General features: G+C 40.1%; 1 long non-coding RNA gene across 1 annotated transcript in view; it reads left to right on the top strand.

The window, feature by feature from the left end:
• The first annotated feature begins 2,114 nt into the window (after positions 1–2,114).
• LOC122677451 overlaps positions 2,115–19,954 on the top strand; it is a 151,942-nt gene continuing 134,102 nt past the window's right edge. The window contains exon 1 of the long non-coding RNA XR_006335787.1: positions 2,115–2,610. This is a non-coding gene — a long non-coding RNA (uncharacterized LOC122677451). The remainder of the gene's footprint in view (positions 2,611–19,954) is intronic.

Here is a 19,954-nt window from a genome sequence, read left to right as displayed (position 1 = left end):
TGTTTTCCCCTTTTTCTACCCAAGCAAAGATTTTAAGTTGAGGATGCTCAAAATGGCATGAAAGGGGAGGAAATCACTCCAGACATCACGTGTATTTAAAAGGCAGTGCTGCTGGCGGGCATCCTTCATTACCATTGTTAACCACAATGGGAGCAGCCAGTGTTCACTGAGCCCCTGCCAGCCGAGGCAGAGGTGCAGAATTGAAGGCAGGGCTGCTTTCACAAAAAACAAATTACACTCGTGAAGCAAATGAATTTAGAGAGAAGCGGGAGATAACTCACAATCCAAAGAGACCCTGTTCTAAACAAAAGGATCTCCCACGGGGTTCCTTTAAATAGGAAACTGCTAGGGAGCAGTTAAAATATCACTGAGTTTATAAGGAATCGATTAAGAACCAATTCCTTCAGAAACCAATCTATTGCACAACGGGGATGTAACTGTCTTTAGAATCGCTGCTCCAACCTTTGCCTTGCCACCAGCCTTTGCCAGCAACCATTACACAGCAACAGTGTATAAAGGGAAATGTATAGAGAAGGTCAGGAGAGCCAGATTTGAATCTGGCTTTTGGCCATGCTGGTTCAGCCTGAAACAGGGGCCAACAGCCTTGGGAGCAAGGATTAAAAAAGAAAATGAGCTTGAAATAGCCCTTGACATGGGTGGTTGTTCACTTGTGTATTAGTTTGCTAGGACTACTATAACAAAGTACCACAAAGTAGGCTGCTTAAAGAGCAGAAATCTGTCTCAACAGAAATTTGTAGAACTATTTAGAAATAGTCCTAAAGCCCAGAAGTCCAAGGTGTTGGTGAGGTCAGTTCCTTCTGAAGTCTGTTCCCATGCCTCTCTCTGAGCTTCTGGGGCCAATCTTTGGGGTTCCTTGTCTTCTGCTGCATCACACCAATCTGTTTTTATCATCATACAGCGTGTTCTCTGTGTGAATGTCCACTATGACCCCATCCTAACTAATTACATCTGCAATATTCTTATTTCCAAATAAGATGACATTCTGAGATACGGGGGGTTAAAACTGTAACATATGAATTTTGAGAGAACACAATTTAATCCATAACAACTCATTATTGCTCTGGCCTTAAGTCACTGGAATGACAGACATGCCGTGTTTTTTCATGGTAGATATTTTGCTTTTCTTGGCTAAGATGTTGCCAAGTGAAAGGCATTTTTATAGAAATAACAGCAAGCCACAAAGAGAAGATCTCGAACATAGAAATGAAGACAGAAGGGAAACTTCTAGGAGAGAGTAGACCAGGCAGCAGCTTCAATAGCAGTTCTCTTCTCCCTGACAGCCTTTTATCTCTTCCCTCTTAGGAAAAGGGCTGTATTCACCAGGGATTTGGTCACATTCTCCTTTCCACATGAGGAGTACGAAGGAGGTCTGGCACTCTATTCTTATCATGACTCATTTTTTTTTGCAGGAAGAAGATTCCTCACACCCAGCAGAACCACCCTTCTGTCAGATAGAGAAGGCTTTCTGCTTCCAGGGTTCTGCCAAACCGTCCACAAGAGCAGTCAATCGGTCATTTCCTCCCAAGCATGGCTTTCAATAAACTAAAAAAACAAAACAAACACAGGAAAACACAAAAAGCAACAAACTGATGCTGTTGTCTCCTAGATTATATCAGTATTACCATGGGAGTGCTGCAGGTATGGAAGTCAGAAACTGGAAGAAATTATTTGAGGAGATTTAATATCTATGGTTTTTCCAGTGGTCATGTATGGATGTGAGAGTTGCACTGTGAAGAAAGCTGAGTGCCAAAAAATTGATGCTTTTGAACTGTGGTGTTGGAGAAGACTCTTGAGAGTCCCTTGGACTGCAAGGAGATCCGACCAGTCCATTGTAAAGGAGATCAGGCCTGGGTGTTCATTGGAAGGACTGATGCTGAAGCTGAAACTCCAATACTTTGGCCACCTGATGTGAAGAGTTGACTCATTGGAAAACACCCTGATGCTGGGAGGGATTGGGGGCAGGAGGAGAAGGGGACGACAGAGGATGAGATGGCTGGATGGCATCACCGACTCGATGGACATGAATTTGAGTAAACTCCGGGAGTTGGTGATGGACAGGGAGGCCTGGCATGCTGTGATTCATGGGGTTGCAAAGAGCTGGACATGACTGAGCGACTGAACTGAACTGAACTGAACATCTAGGACACACTTGTTCTGTGCTCTGGTCTCCACCCAGTGAACCTTGGATACTGGGGTTGGTTGATTGTAGTAATGTCTGAATTTTTTCCCACCACCTGTATCCAGGCCTTTCATAATGCCCTCCTGCACTGACTTTTGGCACAGTCACTTGTCTTGATTTGGCCAAGGGAGCAACCTGAAAAGTGCCTCTATATTGGGGCTGGTCCCCTTGCTGGTCTTGCAACTACTGCTGCTGCCACCAAATGATCAAGCACAAGCTTGCTTCCTGGAGGAGATACCACATGATCAGAGATAAGCCATCCCACTCGTGCCATCATAGACTAGCCAGTTGCCGGTCAACTCTACAGCTGATCACAGATGTATGAGTGCCCAGCTGATATTAGCAGAGTCTGGTCCCAAGCTGCAAGAACCACTCAGGCACAAGAGGCCTACACTGCAACTTCTCAAATTGTAAGCCAAAGTAATGTCTTTTTTTTCCTTTTTTCTTTTTGTTGTTGTTTTTGAACTGGTTTTGAACTGTTTTGTTTTGAACTGTTTTGAACACCTGGTTTTGAACTGTTTTGTTATGTAGCAAAAGTTAACTGACACAGATATTTCCCTAAGTGTTCTCCTAGAGCCCAGTGCCACTGGTGGGATCATATGGCTGGGATTTTAGGGACATTTTCTACTGTACCAAGTGTAATGTGGGTGAACTGGGCTGGCAGGTGGGGTATTACCAGTTGTGCTCTGTGCTGTTCGGGAGCACAGGCTTTGGAGTCAAACTGGCATTGATTCAAATCATGGCATTATGTCAGTGTGGAAGTAACAGCTATAAAATCTCAATGGTATAAAAACATCAAAATCTCAGTGGTTTCACACCAGAAAGGTGTATTTCTCTCCTATGTCACTGCTTATCTATATATTTATATATTTGGTGCCCTATACATATGCGATGGTATTTCCCTGGTGGCTCAGATGGCAAAGAATCTGCCTGCAATGCAGGAGATCAGGTTTAATCCCTGGGTCAGGAAGATCCCCTGGAGAAGGAAGTGGCAACCCACTCCAGTATTCATGCCTAGAGAACTCCATGGACAGAGGACCCTGGTGGGCTACAGTCCATTGGATTGCAAAGAGTTGGACATGGTTGAACAACTAACACACTTCACTCACATCTGTGATGATCTGCAGAGCTGGCTGGCTGCCAGGTCTAAGAGGGCTCAGTTGGGATGATATCTTGTCCTCCAGCTGACTAACTTGTGCATGATCACACTCATGTATATTCATATAGAGATTCAGGGACCAAGGCTCCTTCCACCTAGTGTGTTCTCTGGGTCCTCCACTGGATCTTCTGCAACCAGCCAGGAGACAAGAAAAGAAGAAGAACGTGGAAATCTGGTGGGTTTAAGGGCCAGGGCTGTAAATGCCAGAAGTTAACTCATTCCATTGCTAGAACTAGTCACATGGCCCCACCTAGATGTAAAGGGACTGGGAACATGATCCAGTAGAGTGCCAAGGAAAGAGAGAAGGTACATATTGGTGAAATATGGAAATCTGTCTCATTTAGCAATTCATTAACTAGGTAATTAGGCAAGTTACTTGATTTCTTTGATAGTTAAATAGTCCTGTGTGGATTGTGCAATCATGTAGAAGTGACCTCACGCCAATCTGTCTTTTCATTCTGGTCTGTGTCCATTCATACTAGGAATTGAGGCTGTTTAATGCCACATTGTTATGCTGTTTATGAGAATCAGGCCCTATCTGGCATACCAAGGAAGAAGGATATGAATGGTTTTCCCTGGGTGCAGGAAATGAGTGGGTGCATTTTTTGCAAGGAAATTTTTTAAGTTATAAAACCATCTGTGAGTTGGTCTTTTTTTATTATTGTCATATGCCAGTAAATAATAATAAAATATTTCTTCCTAAAAGAAAAACTGTTATCTAACTGTGGAAAATTCTGAAAGAGATGGGGATACCAGACCACCGGACCTGCTTCTTGAGAAATCTGTATGCAGATCAGGAAGCAACAGTTAGAACTGGACATGGAACAGCAGACTGGTTCCAAATAGGAAAAGGAGTACATCAAGGCTGTATATTGTCACCCTGCTTATTTAACATATATGCAGAGTACATCGTGAGAAATGCTGGGCTGGAGGAAGCACAAGCTGGAATCAAGATTGCCGGGAGAAATATCAATAACCTCAGATATGCAGATGACACCACCCTTATGGCAGAAAGCGAAGAGGAACTAAAGAGCCTCTTGATGAAAGTGGAAGAGAAGAGTGAAAAAGTCGGCTTAAAGCTCAACATTCAGAAAGTTAAGATCATGACATCTGGTCCCATCACTTCATGGCAAATAGATGGGGAAATAGTGGAAACAGTGGCAGGCTTTATTTTTTTGGGCTCCAAAATCACTGTAGATGGTGACTGTAGCCATGAAATTAAAAGACGCTTACTCCTTGGGAGGCAAGTTATAACCGACCTAGACAGCATATTAAAAAATAGAGACGACACTTTGCCAACAAAGGTCTGTCTAGTCAAAGCTATGGTTTTCCCAGTAGTCATGAATGGATGTGAGAGTTGGACTATAAAGAAAGCTGAGCACGGAAGAATTGATGCTTTTGAACTGTGGTGTTGGAGAAGACTCTTGAGTCCCATGGACTGCAAGGAGATCCAACCAGTCCATCCTAAAGGAGATCAGTCCTGAATATTCATTGGAAGGACTGATGCTAAAGCTGAAACTCCAATACTTTGGCCACCTGATGTGAAGAACTGACTCATTTGAAAAGACCTTGATGCTGGGAAAGATTGAAGGCAGGAGGAGAGGGGAGACAACAGAGGATAAGCTGGTTGGATGGCATCACCAACTCAATGGAGATGAGTTTGAGTAAACTCTTGGAGTTGGTGATGGACAGCCTGGTGTGCTGCAGTCCATGGGGTCGCAAAGAGTTGGACACGACTGAGCGACTGAACTGAAGACCTAAACAGTTACTGCAATACTATTGAGATTTAATTGTATTATGTAGCTAGAATGGGCCCTTAACACACAAGGGCCCAACTACACACTTGAGGAGTACATTACAGAGGTATTTGGATTTCAGTTTCATTTGAGCATGTTTTCAAATAATCACCCTGGTCACTCTTTTCAGTGTTTTATTTATTTATTTATTTAAATTGAGTAACTCACTTTAATTGGGGAATAACTACTTTACAATATTGTGATGGTTTTTGCCATGCATCAATATGAATCAGCCACAGGTATTCATGTTTCCCCCTCCCCCATCCTGAACACCCTTCCCACCTTCCTCCCCACCCTCTCTCTCTGGTTGTCCCAGAGCAGGCTTTGGATTCCCTGCTTCATGCATTGAATTTGCGCTTGTCATCTATTTTACATATGGTAATGTACATGTCTCAGTGCTATTCTCTCAAATCATCAGTGGGAGAAGGCAGGGTGGGATGTTTCATGTTCTAAACTTTTGAACACAAATAGAAAGCATGTGGTCACATAGAATGTTAGAACTAAAGGAACTCAGGTTCTGTTCCATCATCTTCACAAGCATTGTTTATTTTTGCTTTGCAGCTTAAATGCAAGAATATCTAGTACCACAGGTGTTGGAGACACAAAGTGATCCCAAGGGGAGCTTTTGTTGTTTTTCAGTTGCTAAGTCATGTCCAACTCTTTGTGGCCCCATGGACAGCAGCATGTCAGGCTTCCTGTCTTTCACTATCTCCAGGAGTTTGCTCAAACTCATGCCCATTGAGTCGATGATGCCATCCAACCATCTCATCCTCCGTCACCCTCTTCTCCTCCTGCCCTCAGTCTTTCCCAGCATCAGAATCTTTTCCAGTGAGTTGGCTCTGCACATCAGGTGCCTGAAGTTTTGGAGCTTCAGCTTCAACATCAGTCCTTCCAATGAGTATTCAGGGTTGATTTCTTTTCGGATTGACTGGGTTGGTCTCCTTGCAGTTCAAGGGACTGTCAATTCTTTTCCATTTATGCTAAACCATTATGAACTTATTGGAAGCTCACCAAATTCACTTCCATATAGAATATAGTATCTACTTAAAGGATAAGTGTTTTAGTCAACATGGGCTGCTATAAAACATACCACATGCTGGCTGGCTTAAACAACAGACATTTGTTTCTCACAGTTCTGGAGGCTGGTAAGTCCAGGGTGAAGATGCTGGCCAGTTTGGTTCTTGGTAAGGGCTCTCTTCTTGGATTGCAAATGGCTGTCTTGTTGCTGTATCCTCACATGGTAGAGAAAGGAAACTCTGATGTCTACTCCTCTTCTTATGAGGGCACTAGTCCCACCATGGGGGCTCCACCTTTATGAAATCATCTAAATTTAATCACATACCCAAAGCCCTACCTCCTGATGCTTAGGGTTAGGGCTTCAAGAAATAAATTTGAGATGGGACACAAACATTCAGTCCAAGACAATCAGTAATGAAATTACCACTTTGAAGATAATTTGAGGGAGAAGTCAGAAAATGATATGCTCTGTGTTCAAATTTTGCTAGCTTAGCCACTGGCCGCTCCACAGAGATTTGGTCTTTGATATCTGCTCCTTGCTAGCACTCAGCCCTCCACTGTTTCCTGGATCCTCCCACATGCATTAGGATCTTCATTAGAAGCAGGATGACTGGATAGGTCTGCAGAATTCCAGGTCTCAGATCTAGACATTGTGGCCTAGACCACATGGTTCACTGGCTGGTGTGGCAAAGCCATGTTGAATCCAAGGGTGTAAGTATAGAAGAAGATCATCATCTCCTGAATCCTTATCCTTCTTTCTCTCACCTGTAGTTTGCTGCCCTAGTCTTTTTGCTTGTTTGTTTTGTTTTTAAGTTAACGAAATACCAGCTGCCTATCAGAAGGCTCTGTTCAGTTTTCCTCTTATCCAAATGATTAAATCCAAATCTGTACGGATCTGTTCTTCCCATTCATGACTCTTTTTCCAAGTGTCCCACATTCTTCCTTTAGTTGTTGTTGTCACCATTATTCTCCCAGCTTCTGTAATCTTGGACATGTTCTCTTTTACTCTTTCAACAAAATTTCAAGATCTGTAATCAAGTTCCTTCCTCTTCCATTTACCCTGGTTTCAATCCAGATCAACTTGCATCTAAGATTGTGCCTCACTAACCCTGCCACTAACCCTGTTTTCTGCTGCCAAATGAACCTTTCCAAATACCATTTCCATCATGTCACTGTTCCCCCAAGAGTTTGCAATAGTTTCCTGTTGCTAATGTATCGAAATTCCCCTGAGGCCTGAGGAGGCTGGAGCAAATGATAGATGAAAGTTTTTTTCAACTAAACATTCCAGTTTTCAATTAAAGATGCTTTTCCATAAGCCTAAATCTTTCTTTTATACATAAGAAGGATGTGTTAACTGATGTAGGGGCTTAGTAAATATTTCTTGAATAGAGAAAAGAACTCTATGGTTAGTATATGAAACTGTAACTCCCCTAAATAGGGTACTTTGTCCATATTCATTTATGGATACTGTTTTATTTATCTATAGCTGCATTAATAAGCTATTGAAAACCTTGGTGGCTTAAAACAATGATTTTATTACCTTTCATATTTCTGTGGGATGCCTGGGGTCATCGGGGCAGTTCTTCTGCTGATCACTCTTGAGTTCTGTCACGCAGTTGTAGTTAGATGGAGGCTTGGCTGAGATGCCAGGATAGCTGCTCCTCTTTCCCACTTTAAGTGGCCTCCTCTGTCTCTCCATGTGGCCTCTCTACGTTTTCTGTCAATGTGATCTTTCCAGAAGGAAAGCCAGACTTCTTATGTGAAGACTCAAGGTTTTCAAAACTAAAAAGTGGAAGCTGCTGGGTCTATAAAGCTTAGGCTCTAGCTGGTATAGTGTCAGTTCTGCCATATTCTGTTATTTAAATCAAGTCCCAGGAAAGCCCAGCTTCAATGAGGGAGGGGTCTACACATGGTGTAAATTCAAGGAGATGTGGTTCATTGGGAGCCATCTTTGGAGACTAGATACCATCCTCTGGCTCTTACTGATTCACGGCCTTTCTACATGAAAAATGTGCTTACCTCTGCAAATCTCATCCTAACATGGTATCAGTTTAAATTCCAGGATATTGTCAACAAAATCAGGTGCTGGTATGGATGTGACTGCTTGGAGGCATCTTCTCATATACACTTTCTCAGGTGCAGAGACCAGTGAAAAAGAGCAGATTATCCACCCACCCCCAACCCATCTCTTTCATGTAATGGTGAAAGAGACAGAAAAACTTCAGCAGACTCCCATGTTCAAAAAGAGGAGAAAAGGGAGACATGAGCATTTCCTAATTTATAGCAATTCTAAAATCCAACCTGGTGCATATCCCAATTTCTCTAACTCAAGGCAGAGGATAGTCCTTGATTAAGGCACAGTTTTGCTTTTTAGGAATGGTTTCCCTCTGCTCTTGGTTTTATCCTCTGGGTTCTGGCTCTGAGTCATTCTTCCATTTTCATTAAAATGGCCTATGTTTGTAGCTATATAACTCTAAACCTGTTTCCTATCTCTTTGGAAGTTAAGGGCCCAAAGTGAAGGCAAACTGGGGTGGCTAGTCTATGAACATGCCCCAATGAATCACACCTCCTGTTCATATTCTTCTGTGGTTCCCCTACTCGTTGAATCTGGGCTGGCCCAGTGATCTGTTTTAACCAATGGACAATGGCCGTTTTCTGATTTTGTACTTTGGGGATGCCTGAGCCACCACCATGTAAGAGGTCTGGTTTCCCTGCTGCAAAGACCACATGTAGAGTCTACATAGAGAGGAAGAAACTTGAGACTATGGTGAGGGAGAGAGACCATGTCATCCCAGCATCCTGGTTGAGCCTCCAGATGAATCCATGCTAAGCTGTTACCTGACTGCAAGCAAACGAGAGAACCCAAGTGAAACCACCAGAAGAACTTCCCACTGAGCCTAGTCAACCTTTGAAACTGTGAAAGGTAAAGTCATTTTAAGCCATTAAATTGGGGTGGTTTGTTATGCAGCAGTAGAAAACCACACATAATCCATTCACTGAAAGTTACTGAACTGTCCCTCTGTGCCTGACGCTGCCTTAGGTGACGTGAATGTAAGACTAAATAAAGCATTGATTCTGAACTCTACCTCATTTTTGTTAATGAAAGATTTTTGTAAAAGGAAATATTTCAATTTGTTTTTTCATTTTAAGGGTGAAAGATTTCTGTTTAAAATATACTGGCAGTGAATTCTTTTATAAAAAGAAATAATCACTCTGAGACTTTTCAAATTTTTAATTTTTCACATTAAAGTTTTTAAATAGTGAAGCATACCAGAGTTTTTAATAAGAGAATTTGATTCAGCAAATATTATCTGATCCTTTGCTACATGTTTCCTCAGTATATTTTAAAAATCTGTGTGAAATTCAAGTGCTGTTTTCCACCTGATATCTACTAGCTTGCATGGGACTTGTTAAGTTACTTGGGGGATCCTAGTTTTGTCTATTAGCATGTATTCTTGTTATTATCGTGCATCCCATGGCTGTTTCCTTATTGCTTCAGCAAGAATTACATTCAGTTGTTCAGTTTCTAAATGACCTAATTAGCAGCAGTTTTTCCATTTTTTTTTTCTTTAGAATTCTCTTAGTCTACAGTTGGACTCCCTCTCTATTACTCTCTTTTCCTCTCTGAGTTTTACTCAACATTCTGCTAATGAGTTCACATTCCACTCTTGTCCCTCCATGGATAGTTGCCCATGTGTTTGGAGACTTCCTTGCCTTAATTATTGGGGGAAAAAAATCTCTTCTTGGTCTTTCCTTGCTAGACATTGCTGGCTCTGAGTTTCTAGCTCTTACCTCTGATGTGTCTTTGTTTTTCACATAAAGAGAGATCATAAAGCAGAGAGAAGCCCTAAAGACCATATAATTTTATGGATGATCAAACTTTGGCCAGAGAGCCAAGTGACTTATTCAAAGAACTACAGTTAGTGGCAGAATCAGGGTCAGAACCCATATCTCCAAACTAAGAAGTTCTGGTTTCACTATAGTAATGAATTCACTCTCAGGCCACATCAGACTAATGCAGATAGGCTAACTGATGCTTGACCAACCCATTCTATTTACAATTAATTAATACATTTTAATTATATCTCAATTAGATTCTCAGTCTTGGACTACAACTGGGGGAAAATAAGAGAAAAAAGAGAATTAGAGTGAGTTCATAAGCGGTGAGCTGTGCAGCAGCAGTTCATAATATTTATTATAGCTTAGGGTTTTGATGAATGCTCTTGAGCCTTTCATTACTTTATTCAAGAAATATTTACTGAGTATCTACTCTGTGCATATCTGTGTGCATGTGTGAACACATACACACATAAACACAATTTCCTTAGATCTTCTTTTAGGGAGACACTGTGTGAATGGTGTCAATATCCTCATAAATATCTTATAATACATACAAGTTTCATACCCATAGCAATATACCAAAAATTAGTTGCTTTTTTGGGGAAATGCACACTGTGATTCCTTATAGATAGTTTACCTTCATAATTATTCCCATGTCTCCAATTCTTAGAATCATCTAATTCTTGTATTTCATAGTGGAGGACCTCAGACTCAAACACCTTCAAAGGCCATGTAGTTATGGTAAATGAGTGAAGTAGGTGGAGACCTGGAGACAGAGGCGGTGTTGAGACTACAAGTCCTGTTTGAAGGAGCAGCTGCCACTCCATGTCAGGTGATTTTTGTCATGTGGGAAATCAAGGGCTAGTACTTCTAGAACTTCTGTATTTCTAAGAGAGGCTGGAAATCTGTCTTTATATGAAATCTCCTGATTTTTATAATGTTGGTGACTAATCAAAAACACTTAAAACCTCTGCATTGGCCAAATGAAACATGTGTACCTAATTAAAATCCTGGACATATAGTTTGCCCTAGCACCCTTTGTGTGCCTTCTCCATTTGCAGAGACAAATTGCAAGATCCAAGCTTCCAAGCCACAGGACTCTCTCGTTTCTAAGAATTCTGGAAGTGGGAGCTCAAGGGAAACAGTCCTAACTCACTGACCTCTGGAGTGGTCAAACAACCCACCCACTGATTTGCTTGGTGAGTTCCCACTTAATGCCACTGAGAGAATAAAAATCCCTTTTTAGAGAAAATGCAGGGAAAAGTGTTGTTCCTTTTGCAGAGATCAAAATAAGGGCTAACTTGCTTTTATTCAAACTATAGTAATTATTCTAGAAATTAAAATGTAGCATTGGTATGCATGCTACCCAATGGGTGTGTTTGATGTTTGGCCCTACATGGGTCATGCGAACACAAATCTATACATGGCATCTTGAATCCTGTTTCTCCAAACTCAATAATTAGTGTCTGATATTAGCTCCAACTTCTCAGTTCAAGGTCCTCACTAGTCTCCTAAACTTCAAATCTAATTGCCTGTCTTATTTCATTTTCTCATTTGTCAAATATTTATAGACTGCCTCCTAGGTGTCAGATATGTTTTAAACACTAAAGATATATGACAGTTAATCACATAGACATGGTCTATTCACCCACAAACCTTACTCTCTGTGAAGCCTAGGGAGACAATAGTCATGTAAACAAATGAACAAATAACACAGTTTCAAGCAGTGATAATTGTCATGAAGAAAGTAAAATGGGGAAATGGGATAGGAGTGATTGAGGAAAGGCTGTGCTGCACAGTCATTTGGATTGAGACCTGAATGGTGAGAAGGTGACAGCAATGCAAAGATATGGGGGAAGAGGGTTGCAATCAAGGGAAACATCTGGTGCAAAAGCCTGTCACAGGACTGGACTTGAAGCATTTAAGGATCAGAAAGTCAACCTGTGGCTGGAAAGTCTAAGCTGACTTCTTTCCAGTATTTGCCCGTTTATAACCCTGGTTTTGACAGAACCTGCCTAGTTCTATTTATCAGCTAGCTTTGCTGGTTCTCTCCAAGGTCCTGATGAAAGATTGTGTCCTTCTTTGGAGAGTTTATCCACTACTAAAACCTTATTTATTACCTCAGTGTTGTCTTCACCTGAGTATATGTACTAACTTATGAATTCAGGTAAATTTTCTATGCATGGAAATGGCAAGAAGACTTGCCATATTTACAGATTTCTTCTCTCTGGAACCCAGAAACCATATGAAGTAGTCGAGAAAGATAATGTCCTGAACTAAAGCAGTGGCTGGGATAGAATCATCAGTACCTGATAGCCCACTAGACATGTCTGTGTGGATGTGGATCTGTGTAATGCGAGTGAGGGGGTACACTAAGGGAGGATGACTCCAAAGTGTCAGACTTGAGTCAATGGTAGATGACAAGTGCTACTCACTGAGATTCAGAAAACAGGAGAAGTAGGCTTTATTTGGATGAAGGTGGGTAGGTGAATACAGGTAATGGAAGGTAAGAAAGAGTGGAGAGTTAAGAAGGGATTCCCGAATCTGAACAGCAGACAGTCTCTTTCTACCATCTTAGACTGGAACTTCAAATAAATATTGCCAAGTAAGAATGATTACAATGGGAAAACAGGTCTGAAATATAATTGAATGCCATTAGTTTTCTATATTCTGATAAAATAATTTTACAAGGAGTACATCAAAGCTGTATATTGTCACCTGCTTATTTAGCTTATATGCAGAGTACATCATGTGAAATGCTGGGCTGGATGAAGCACAAGCTGGAATCAGGATTGCCGGAAGAAATATCAATAACCCAAAATATGCAGATGGCACCACCCTTCTGGCAGAAAGTGAAGAGAAACTAAAGAGCCTCCTGATGAAAGTGAAAGAGAAGAGTAAAAAAGCAGGCTTAAAACTCAACATTAAAAAAACTAAGATCATGGCATCCAGTCCCATTACTTCATAGTAAGTAGATGGGGAAACAATGGAAACAGTGAGAGACTTTATTTTTTTGGGCTCCAAAATCACTGCAGATGGTGACTGCAGCCATGAAATTAAAAGACGCTTACTCCATGGGAGGGAAGTTATGACCAACCTAGACAGTATATTAAAAAGCAGAGACTTACTTTGTCAACAAAGGTCCATTTAGTCAAAGCTATGATTTTTCCAGTAGTCATGTATGGATGTGAGAGTTGGACCATAATGAAAGCTGAGTGCCAAAGAATTGATGCTTTTGAACTGTGGTGTTGGAGAAGAGTCTTAAGAGTCCCTTGGACTGCAAGGAGATCCAACCAGTCCATCCTGAAGGAAATCAGTCCTGAATATTCATTGGAAGGAGTGATGTTGAAGCTGAAACTCCAATTCTTTGGTCACCTGATGCAAAGAACTGACTTATTTGAAAAGACCCTGCTGCTGGGAAAAATTGAAGGCAAGAGGAGAAGGGGATGACAGAGAATGAGATGGTTGGATGGCATCACCGACTCTATGGGCATGAGTTTGAGCAAGCTCTGGGAGTCGGTGATGGACTGGGAGGCCTGGCGTGCTGCAGTCCATGGTGCTGCAAAGAGCTGGACATGACTGAATGACTGAACTAACTGACTGAATTTTACAAGCTAATCTAGAAACTCACCCATTAATAATGGAATTGCTTCCATTAAATCAGAATGCTACAAACCATGTAAGTTAAAAGTTGAGGCAATTCCCTAGGAAATTTAGGCTAGAGCTGTTTGATGTCAATCCAGTGTTACCTTCATCCAACTAAGTGTATTTGATTAACATAATCCTAAATATATTCCTTGGTTTCAGAGAACTAGAGCAAAGTGGCAGGCATGGCATCATTATATCCTGGCTAATATTCACTAATCACTAAACAAAACTTATTGGGTACTAACAATGTGCCAGACATTATGCTGGGTGCTGGGGATGCAACGATGAGTAAGACATAGCTCTTGCACAAAAATTACAAACAAACCATACCTAGGCTGACCTTCCCACAGAGACTCTTTTTTGTAACTGATGGATACTGTCTTTTAAGTGGTATGTTATGAATCAAGGCTATATGGGGCCAATTTGTACTTACTCTTTTATTCTTAAAGCTAATTGCAAATTCTCGTCTCAGCACAGAGCCCTGTGATGCCAAGAGACTCATTGTAGTTCACTGGGGAGAGGAAAGAATTCTAGTAGTGGTCAAGATCTGCTGCGTTTATTATTTTAAGAGTTTGTTCCACTTGGAAATAGTTTTCCTAGTTATTATTTATGAGTCCTCTCACCTGGTCTTCCGATAAAGCTGCTTGTGGGCATACATTCTGGCATTTTGATGGAATGGGTTTATTTCCTTTACCCTGGACACCAGGTGCTGCTGGCTAAAAACAGCAGAGGACTGAATCTCTTCTCTTAAGGGTCCTGGCAGCTCTGTGGCAAATTCAGCCACCGAGCTATCTAGGCTCTATTATTTCCATTCTGATGGGCTTTCCTCCCTAGTGGTGTGTGTATGTGTGTGTATGAGAAAGAAGTGGGAGCAGGGGAGAGAGAGAGAATATGTTTCATTGTCCCTGTTCTCAAATGGAGTTGACGTTCTCAGTTGTCTCACAGCATTTTCTGGAAATAAAACAGGACAAAAATGTGACTGTACCTAGAAAAAATGAATTGTGATATTTAAAAATATCACTAATTGTGCAGTAGTTTGAGCATTCTTTGGCATTGCCTTTCTTTGGGATTGGAATGAAAATTGACCTTTTCCAGTCCTGTGGCCACTGTTGAATTTTCCAAATTTGCTGGCATATTGAGTGCAGCACTTTCACAGCATCATCTTTCAGGATTTGAAATAGCATATGAGAGATGGGATAATCTACTGGTTAAAACCCCCACTTTTTTTATTTGGCTTTTGCTGGTGTGATTTCAGGTGAATTACTAAATCTCTTCGAGCCACAATTTCTTTGTCTGTGAAAAGATAATAACTTAATCTGCTTCATATGTTGCTGTGAGGGTTGAATAACTTATTTAGGTAAAGCACTTAGCCTGGTGTCTGGCAAATGGAAAATGTTAACTTAATCAAGTATTTATTCTCCTTATCCCTTCCCTGCCCGAGAGGACCTTATAGCTCTTTACAAATGCAGTTGTACAGAAATGACCACCTTCATCCTCCCATAACCCACTGAAATCAAAAACAGTTGCAAAATGGAGAGACCTCATGTGCCCAAGAAAACAAGCTGTTGAAGGACCAGGATTTTAATTCTGATGCTTTGGTCAGTTGGCTGGATGACCTTGGACAGACTCTTTGTTTACAGTTATATTAACATTTCTGCAATATTTGGATGGAGAAGCTAAGGACCTGACTACCCCCCGCCCCAGGTAATAGAAATGCTCATGTCTCCCCTATGCCCTTTAAAATCAACCAATCAATCAATATCCATCCAAACATTTCAATAAAAGACTTTCTCTTTTTGGTCCTAGTCAACCTTCTTAAAAGGTTATCTGCATTAATTTTTCTCCACCTTTCCACCTGCATTTGTTTCTTAGCAAGGCATGGCAATCTGCCCTTGGCCTCCTAACCATCATTACACCAGCTCTGGTTAAAACTACCTCTTCATTGACAAAAGCAAATGGTTATCTTTCGATCTTCATCTTGCTTAACTTTTGACCACAAAGAGAAGAAGGCAAATGACCTTAAGGTGTGGGAAATACATTTTGAAGTTTGAGTCCAGACAAACTGAGTCTCAATGCTGAAATCACAATTGCCATTTAAAGGGCCTTTGTTCTGCTGAAAACATCCCATATTCAGAATCAAAATGTGAATTATTCAAGTAATCAGGGAAACTAGGTCTACTAAAGTACCTTACCGTGACATCAGACACCAAAAGTGAAATCTGATGACAGGGAAATGATTAGAGCACAAAGCAATCTGTTGCTTTGTTCTGATGTGAAATGATGATGGTAAAGTAGGCACCTGCTGCTATTTGTACCTGATGGGTCCTAATACATTTCAGACCACTGTCTAGTCATTCTGCCATGTTCAATCACAATGTATTTGTCTGGTGTCATATACCATTAAGACCTTCTTCTCTGTTAAGGAGCCTCTCCAAAGATCCAAGCAAAATGTTAAAGATGATAATTTGCCTTATAGCAGACATTTTCAGTGGTTAATTTCAGGTACACAGGTATGTGGGTGCGGGCAATATTTTTGGTTAGGAGAAACTTTTCCAAGCCCTCTGGACCACCACCCCCTTCCTTTTTTTTCACCTCCCCTTGGAGTTGACTGCATTTTAATGGGGCATTTGGTGAAGCTGCTACCCTGAGCTGAGTCAGATTGTTGCAGAGAAAGTTTATCATTCTCAGGATTGCTGTCAGGATGATTAAATAGGGCTGTTGTGCAATAGGTCCCAACGCACAGCAGCAATGAAGGGGAGTAAACACTGGACTGGGAATCGGGAACTGGTCTAGTCTGGTTCGGTGACTCTGGGCAAGTCTCTTCCACTCTGTTAGCCTGGGTAGTGTCACCTATAAAAGGTGGGCTGACCTAGATAACTGATTCTATACTCAGTTTTAAAAATTTCTCTCTCAACTCTATAGTTCTCCAAATTTCTTTAAACCAGTTTTACCTTGGTTGATTTTACCACTACTTTGCAAAGTGATTACATCTTGTCTCTCACCTCTTAACTTACTTTTGGCTACTTCACCCAGAGATAACCACAGGAAATATGCATCTCACAAGCAAATAATTTTCCCCTTTGGAGACATCTATGCTGTGTTCACTGTGGAGCAATTACATGGTAAATCTGGGATGTGTCCAGAATATGCACTCTTATAAAACGAGGCTCTTCAGGCTGAATGTTGGTTGCTCACTGATACTTGTATGAAATGCCAGTTGGGTGGCAAGGTTTGAAACCAGACAACTCTACTAGATAACCAGGCTCTGTATGAAATAGGTTATAGTCATCTCATGCTTCCACTCTGATAATTACTCTAAAGATTTTCAAATCCTAAGACTGATGAAAATTTTTACATTTTTTTTTTCTTGTTCCTGTTCCCCAGACTCAAGCTGATAGACAGCCAGAGCCTGGAAGCAATAATGACTCATCATTTAAACATTATTATGTCAATAATAATCATACCCTCTTTCTTGTGGCTCAAGCACTAATATAAAGACTTTTTTTCTTTTAAAGACTCACAACCAGAAATATTGTGAAATTTCAGAATGTTAAGGATAAAAAGAATATCCTAAAAATGTCCCAATAGTGTTAACATAAAATATAGGACAGCTAGTTAACATTGAAGTTCAAATAGACAATAAGTAATTTTTTAGAATAAGTATGTTTCTAGAATTTCCTTGTTTATCTGAAACAAGTTGGATATCCTATATTTTTACTTCCTAGATGTGGCAATGCTGTTTTTCAGAGTAAAACCAGATCACCCAAACATCCCATCAATTAGCAGTGGATGGTAATAGGCAATTTGACTGATGTTTTCAAAATTTGGAGACATTAAAATTTTCAACCTATAGTCCCACACCTACCCAAGTCATCAATGAAGGGATAAATGAAAACTTTTTAAGACATTCAAGGGCCTAGAAAAAATGACCTCTCAGAAAGTTATCCAGTATGCATCCCAATAAAACTGGCAAGTAAACCAAAGAAGACAGAGTACATGAAAGTGTGACTCAGACTCAGAAAGGCAGTGAAGGGAACTCCTATGATGGCAGGCATGCAGCAGAACTAAAGTAACTGCTGAGATTCTTGACTGCAAGTAAAGAAAAATCCAGCTCAAATTGGCTTAAGTAAAAACGGAAGATAGGGAGGTCTCCCAAATTGATTTAATGGTTCATAGATCAACAAAGATCCAGTCTTTTTACCATCTTTCTGCCCTGTCATTCCTGGTATTACCTTCATCCTAAAGCTAGGGGGCTTCCCAGGTGGCGCTAGTGGTAAAGAACCTGCCTGCCAATGCAGGAGACATAAGAGATGCATGTTCGATCTCTGGGTCAGGAAGATCCCCTGGAGGAGAGCATGGCAACCCACTCTGGTATTCTTGCCTGGAGAATCCCATGGACAGAGGAGCCTGAAGAACTACAGTCCATGTTGTCACAAAGAGTCGGACATGATTGTAGCAACTTACACAAAGATGCTTTTCCTCCTGATGATACCGGGCTGCCTGAAGCAACTTGATCAAATGCTTCTTTGTTCATATCTAGTAGGAAAAGGACTGGTTTTTCTTTTCCAGCAAGTATTCCCTCACAATTCACTAGCCCAAACTGGCCTATGGGGGTTGCCCTTTGCTGAAGGAGTCTCTAGCAAGGAAGATGGAGTTATTTTGATTCTTTCATTTCGTTTATTTCATTTGATTCTTTCATTAGACAGGCACTGTTTTCAGCATTAGGAAAAAGTATTAATAGAAAATAAAGACAGAGTGTATGTTGTTGGGGAGGTATGATGGATTTTAGTTCCATCCCTAAATAGCTTGGGAGAATAGTAAGGAGAGAATGGATATAGATAGAAAGCAGAAGTTTAAAGAATGAGCTCTTTGCCAATCCAGTGTTCAGAGGCCGGAAAGGTGAGGAAAAATCAGGACAGGAGACCATGAAGTGGTGATGGAAGGAAAATCAGACAGTGATGCCCTAAAATTTAGCCTAATGAAGACATTGTTTAAGAAGAAGGGAACGGTTGACTGTTAAATGCTGCTCAGAGGTCAAAAAGATGATTGAAAACTGACAGTCAGATCTAACAATAAGAACATGGCTGTTGACCTTGAAAAAGTTGTAGTGGAATTGTGGGGGCCAGATCTGTTTGTCGTTGGGGCACAAGAGAGAATAAAAGGTGAAACATTGGAGAGAATGAATACAGACAACAGTTTTAGGGAGTTTTACACCAAGAGGTAAGCTAGCTATGTAATTTACAATCCAAACTTGAATGCATTTGAAAAGGGCATTGTTAATAATAAAATATAAACTGCAACTGTCATGGTAAACTGAAGTAGATGTTATTTTATGAAAAGAAGAGAGGGCTATGGCTGGAATTGAAGTGGAAGACAAAGTGTTGATTGGTTTTGCTGTGTTTTTTTTAAGAAGGGAGAAATAATTGGAGAAATGATCTGGTAGGGAAGGAAAGTTTTATGGTGGAGGAAGGAAAGGACATTTTTAGAGCAATTTCTTTGAGTAGAGAAGAGGGGATAGTGTATTGTGTAAAGGGGAGGGCTAAGAACACGGATGGAAGGCAAAGAACATGAGGACCTGTAGATAAGATGATGGACATGTAGATAACATGAGGACATGTGATAAGATGATGTCCTGGGAGCTTGTGGAAATTTTTTTAGAAAGGTTATCAAAATAGGACATTTACTATACAGATTAGGGAGGAGTCTTTGGAGATTTTAAGAGAGAGATATATGACTTAGGAAATATATGAAATATATGAAAAATATGAAAATATATGAAAAATATGAAATATATGAAGAATATGAAAAATATGAAAATATGAAATATATGAAAGTATATGAAATATATGAAAATATATGAAATATATGAAATATGTGAAGAATATGAAAATATGTGAAATATATGAAAAATATGAAATATATGAAAGTATATGAAATATATGAAAATTATGAAAGTATATGAAATGTATGAAATATATGAAATGAATGAAGAATATGAAAATATATGAAAATATGAAAATAAATGAAAGTATATGAAATATATGAAAATATATGAAATATATGAAGAATATGAAACTATATGAAAATATATGAAATATATGAAAAATATGAAATATATGAAGAATATGAAACTATATGAAAAATATGAAATATGTGAAAAATATGAAGTATATGAAGAATATGAAAATAAATGAAAAATATGAAGAATATGAAATATATGAAAATTATGAAAGTATATGAAATGTATGAATATATGAAAATATATGAAATGTATGAAGAATATGAAACTATATG

This window comes from Cervus elaphus, chromosome 20 (genome assembly GCF_910594005.1).
Source record: "Cervus elaphus chromosome 20, mCerEla1.1, whole genome shotgun sequence".
Lineage (NCBI taxonomy): Eukaryota > Metazoa > Chordata > Mammalia > Artiodactyla > Cervidae > Cervus > Cervus elaphus.
This window is presented reverse-complemented; position numbering and strand designations above follow the sequence as displayed.